This window comes from Palaemon carinicauda, chromosome 10, assembly GCF_036898095.1.
Source record: "Palaemon carinicauda isolate YSFRI2023 chromosome 10, ASM3689809v2, whole genome shotgun sequence".
Classification (NCBI taxonomy): Eukaryota; Metazoa; Arthropoda; class Malacostraca; order Decapoda; family Palaemonidae; genus Palaemon; species Palaemon carinicauda.
Genome location: NC_090734.1, coordinates 112361670 through 112367959, shown reverse-complemented (window position 1 = coordinate 112367959; position 6290 = coordinate 112361670). Strand labels below are relative to the sequence as shown.

At 34.0% G+C, this 6290-nt stretch overlaps 1 long non-coding RNA gene across 1 annotated transcript in view; it reads right to left on the bottom strand.

The window, feature by feature from the left end:
* The window catches only part of LOC137648448 (uncharacterized), an 8444-nt gene extending 6681 nt beyond the window's left edge, over positions 1–1763 (bottom strand). The window contains exon 1 of the long non-coding RNA XR_011045618.1: positions 1535–1763. This is a non-coding gene — a long non-coding RNA (uncharacterized lncRNA). The remainder of the gene's footprint in view (positions 1–1534) is intronic.
* Positions 1764–6290: the final 4527 nt, after the last annotated feature.

The window sequence follows — 6290 nt, the reverse complement described above, 5'->3', positions numbered from 1 at the left end:
AGAATACATTTCTGATAAAAGACTTTGGTGTTGCCATAACTAATAATGATATTATATCAGGCGACTCAAATGTTTAGTACCGATTGCTTTTTTGTACAGTAAGGACTTTAACATACGGGCTTCAAGCACAAGGTAAGGCAATCTTAACACATTGAACGTGCTTGTATGGGAAAAACTGAATATTGTGGGTTCTTGGGGAGCCGTTATTGTGACAAAAATACACTCTACAATTGTTGCAAGAAATCATTATGGGCTGCTGGCACAGAGAGCCAAAACTTCGCATGCTACTTTTGAACATTCCAAATCAACGTCAAAAAAAAAAAAAAAAAAAAAAAAAAAAAAAAAAAAAAAAAGAAAAAAAAAAAACATTTGCCAAAGATTAAAATATAATTTCCTTAGAGCGGATTTCAAATAAATTCTCCAGTTGGTATTAAATAGCTGAAGAAATGAGGTAGAAATTCTCCAGATGGTATTAAACGAGTCAAAGTACTATTTTCTAATAAGACTACAGGATTTCATACGAAAACGATTGTGGCTGAACTACAAAACCGTAAAATATGAAACGAGCAAAACATGAAGGCTGAAACACCGGAGAGAAACAAGAAGCCTTTGTTGTTGAATGATTCACATTATAATACCGGTAGTTGGTTAATACATAAATTTCCTTTGTTATAAGAGTAAAGGAAAGTAGGGGAAAAATATAAAATAAAGTAAAAAGGCAGTTAAATGGAAAAAGTACTAAATTTGAAAAAAAAAAAATATTGATATAATTACCTATAAAGCTTCAATAAAAAAAAAGCATGATAAATTTCTATAGATATAATTTTTACTTTGTGATGCTTTGGGAATTATTATATATTACCTAAAATGGCTGCCATAACTAGGATGAAAAGGTTGTAGAAAAATGAGGGAAAAAAGTTGAAAATGAAATTTTTTGTGGCACAAGTTACTTCTGCAGTTGAAATTTTATGTTAATCTCGATCGTTTACTTCTACTATTTGTTGTTAAAACTTTTACAAATCATTTGTTTTTATCACTATTGCAAATGGGATAGTGAGGGTCACACTGGTGATTAAAACTATTTAGTCAAAGGAAGAAAAGTGCGATTTTGTACAGAATATCAGTAGGAACCCAGTAATAACAAATGCAGCCGTATCTATTCAACTGCAGGCCTCTGACATTTCCCTAGTCATGGCCCGGGTGTGGCCATTTTCATCACCACATTGTCACTGCGGATGGTGATGGTGGACACGTAGTCTGATCGCTCACAACAAACCATCCTAGTAAGTGTGGCCCCAAACTTTGTACAACTTTGCTGATCATGGCGATACACAAACTTTCACCACATTAGGGTATTCCAAAGGATAGTTTAAATACATAGCACATCAAATTGCAATACAAGACGGAAATATTAAAACTTTATGAAACACCCATTTTTTGTAATTCTAGAAAAAAATTAGGTTACCCATAGATTATGAATACTGTACTGTACTGTACTCTACTTACTTACTTACTTACTTACTTACTTACTTACTCGAGCAAGTACGGCGTCTTCGCTAAGTGGTGCAGATTCCCATTTTGTCTTAAAGAGTTAAACACGAAACTTTCCAGACATGATCATCTCCGTAGAATTTTATGTTCCATTTCTAATTCCTGATTTTAAGCCTCAAAGCAAGGCAATGTCTCAAAGAAAGGCAATGTCTCAAAGCAAGGCAATGTCTCAAAGCAAGGCAATGTCTCAACTGCACAATGACTATTCACTAGCAAAGCTTTAGCAATACTGTTTTGATGTTTTACTTTTCCAACGAACTTGACAATCGTAACTGATTACTGCGCTCTCTGTTGGGGAAAAAGGAGTTATATCATTTGTTGTCGAAAAACATTAAAGTGGTAAACAGTCGTTTTTATAAACTCTGCCAGCTTGTTTGCGTTTCAAGTCAAAGCATCTGTTTTACATCAATTCGGTGTCCTTCATTTGTTCGTAGTTTTATTCGTTAGTTTCAAGTTTAATTCTCATTTTTGTTCTGTTAAATTCACTCTATGAAAATTTCATTCCCAAACGTAACTGTGATCGTGGTTATGAAGCTTATAATAATTTTTTTTAGTTCTTTGCCATGGATTTCTACCTAATGTTGTTACCTCAGTGCTTGCGAAACTAAGGGTCCTCTTTAATCTTTATGATATTGTCCATCACGAAGTCAAATTTGATATCCATCAATTCCTGACATTTCTTGACAAGTCGACCACGTGGTCTCGGCAGATATTTGTCTTCCTTACGCAAAGGATTACCCCAGGGAAGTGTGCTGCGCTCAATCTTATTTTGTATCTGCTATACGTCTATCAAAATATTACACACACGTAAAGTGGAGTTTATTAAATCATTTGTGGAAGTTCAAACTTCTATCGAATGTAGAACATAAAGACAGCAGTCACTTCACAGTTTGTGTATGACAACTATTTCAACGTTAATGACCTTAAAATATTTCATGATAATTGTTTATTACTTTTCATGCAGTTTATTCATCCTTATTTCCTTTCCTCACTGGGCTATTTTTCGCTGTTGGAGCTTTTGGGCAACATTCTGATTTTCCAACCTAGGATTCTAGCTTAGATAATACAAAATGAATATTAGATAAATAATAATAATAATAATAATAATAATAATAATAATAATAATAATAATAATAATACTGCTGAAACCTTGAACCAGGTTCTCAATAGTGTTAGTGAATAGATGACAGTTAAACAACTAAAAATAAACTGATATGAAACAAAATTTATAGTAGTAGGGAATAAAAACCAACTTGAGAAAATGGGGCGATATTGAAATAAATATTAACAACAACCTGGTCCTGATATCTATTAAGAGACCGTGCTCTAAGTGCATGGCTTGATCGTTTACCGGGACTAACTACTGTAACTCCATCTACTACAATTCACAATAAGTGTAAAATACGAAATTCATCTTCTCCTCCTCCTACGCCTATTGATGCAAAGGGCCTCAGTTAGATCTAGTCTCTACTTGGGATTTTAAACCAATATATTCCATTCATCTCCATCTACTTTACGCTTCTCAGACCTCAGCCATGTAGGTCTGGATCTTCCAACTCTTCTAGTGCCTTGTGGAGCCCAGTTGTAAGTTTGGTGAACTAATCTCTTGGGGAGTGCGAAGAAATTACAAATCATAATTAACAGAGAAGCAAGATTGATAAGATATGTCCCACTCTGAGAAAGGATTACTCTTATACTAATTGAATTACGCCGTCTGCCTATTAAAGCTAGAGATAGAGTTCAAGATGTGTGCAATGATTCATTAGTTTATCAGCAGCGGGAGTCCAAAATATCTAAGAACATTGCCACACATCGTGCAGCCAACGAATCATGTCAACATTGGAATACTTACAGATGGCTTCAAGATGTTGGAACCAAGATGAACTGCATCTCTATGGTAAGTTCTTGAGCCTTAAATATGCAGCCCCAAGACTACAGTATATAACAAGCTCTCAAAAGACATTCGAAAGGCTATTGATATAAAGGTTTTCAGGAAGAAACTGAAGAATTTCTTGTTTTTGAAGCACTTCGATAATTTGGATTTGAAAATTAACATGGAACAATCTCTGTGAAACTCTAAATAGCTAAAAATGTATGACCAGGAAAACAACTCGAAGTAAAATAAAGTAAAGGTGGTAAGACTTGAAATGAACAGGTATGATAAGGTACCGCAAAAGGTCATTTTCTAATTGGCGAAATGTTCAAAAGAATAACATGAATAAGAATTCCCCAGATATAAACAAATAAAGAGAGAGGACAATATCTATGAACGCTCAATTAAGGGATGAAATCTGTAAGTATTCTGAACACAAAGTGTGGTGATGTCTAATTCTAAAATGAACTAAACGATGATCTACATAACATCTATAAATTTGAGGTTTAAAAGCTACAAGGCACTGATCCATGAATAACTTTTCAATGAAACATGAATATGTTAGCAAAGGTTGGTCCTCAGGGGGAAACCCATTGCAAAATAATCAATATTCTTAATTTCATCAAATATAAAAAGTTTCAATTACAAGCTCATGCAGTTTTATAAAAAGCGTTCACACTAAATCCATGAGATAAGGAGGTCCGATTGGAAAATCCTTTAGTTAAGATGATGGATATGGTTCTGAAAGTGTTCCGTATTTATGCATAAAGAAATAACATCAAAACGGACAGCAAAGCTATTGGCATCTTGCATTAGTAGTTAGATAACCTATAGTCATAAAAAATGGAGTTATTAAAAAATCAGCGGAATCATAGGTAGACAATATGGGTCGCAAAGGTGTCATCTTTGATATTCTCAGACAATCCTTATAAAATGCTGAAAGATGAACCAATGATGTACAAGGAGGTGTATTTCTTTTGATAAAAAGGATTCGCCTTAAGTTGTTGAAGGTTATGGTTGATTTCTTCTTCTACCTTATTGATTAAATTAAATTCTGGGGACCCAATTTCCATAACCAAAAGGAATACAAAGAGGGTTTCCCCAAAGCTTTGATGAACGAATTAATATAGACCACAATATTGAAGCTTCTGCGTTCAATCGCCTTTCTAATGAGTGTGTAGGTTTATATATATAATTTATACATGATATATATATATATATATATATATATATATATATATATATATATATATATATATATATATATATATATATATGAGAGAGAGAGAGAGAGAGAGAGAGAGAGAGAGAGAGAGAGAGAGAGAGAGAGAGAGAGAGAGATCCTTTTATGGGACCCTTTTCCCGCTGCCCTTCCTCGGTTCAAATCCAACAGAACTGACCAGGTGTTGTCATGACAGGATTAACACTTTCCCACAAGATCCTTCAGGTTCAGAGTTCTAATCCGACCCAAGAACAACCAATACAGTCAGCACCCGTTTAACACAAAAGGTTACTTACGTTTTTTTACATGAACAAAACTCATTATTTTAATTTGAAAGGAAAGCAGAAACAAGAAATGCAGTCAGTTTGGGTCTGTTTTAGTTTCTGGTTGCTGTTCGTGATATTTTATCGATTTTATTCATATCCAAACTACGAAATAAAAATATCTTTAGTTCTGTTATATTTTACACAATAAAGTTTTAAACTTTCATTTTAGTTTTAGTTTTCGCTAATCTTGACAAGATCCTACAAATAATTAACCCAATTTTCCACATGTAAAGAAAAACGAACCCAATACACCTCGTGTCAAGAATAACGAACCCGGTGATGGTTGGGTTCGCTAATCTTGACATGAAATGTTCTAGACTATGAAAGAAAAACAGAGATGGTAAATGAGGAAAAAAACATGTTGGAAATATAAATGATCACTTTATTGATGGAAGTAAAATATGCTGTTTGTGGATGGCTGTCTGTGGGTCAACGAAGTGCAGTGTGTTTTACGGTTCTGCGCTGGTAGTTTTGATTATTAGCTATATTTCTATATTTCCATTCACTGCTGTGAATAGTTCATCCATGTCTCACTACGTTTTCTATTATTGGCAGAAGTGTCTCTTGGTCAATGTGTTCCACTATTTCCATACATCCCATTGCTAGAGATGAACTAGTAACAGCCAAACCAAAAACCCAGACTTGGCGCGTAGGGGATCGTCCTCGATTATGTTTAGGTTTTTGTGAAAAGCACGATTCATTAACTTGAACTATTATCCCAGGCCCACCAAGTTTTATAGGATTAAGCTCACATGTAAAGAATAACGAACCCAATTTTGCACATGTAAAGAATAACGAACCCGGTGATGGTTGGGTTCGCTAATCTTGACAAGATCCTATATATATATATATATATATATATATATATATATATATATATATATATATATATATATATATATATATATATATATATATTATCATTATTATTATAATTAATTGCTATGCTACAACCCTAGTTAGAAAAGCAGGATGCTATAAGGCCAGGGGCCCCAACAGGGAAAATAGCCCTGTGAGGAAAGGACACAAGGTAAAATAGAATATTTTAAGAACAGTAACAACATTAAAATAAATATTTCCTATATAAACTATATATACTTTAACAAAACAAGGGGAAGAGAAATTAGATAGTATAGTGTGCCCGAGTGTACCCTCAAGCAAGAGAACTCTAACCCAAGACAGTAGAAGACCATGGTACAGAGGCTATGGCACTACCCAAGACTAGAAAACAATGGTTTGATTTTGGTGTGTCCTTCTCCTAGAAGAGCTGCTTACCAAAGCTAAAGAGTCTCTTCTACCCTTACCAAGATGAAAGTAG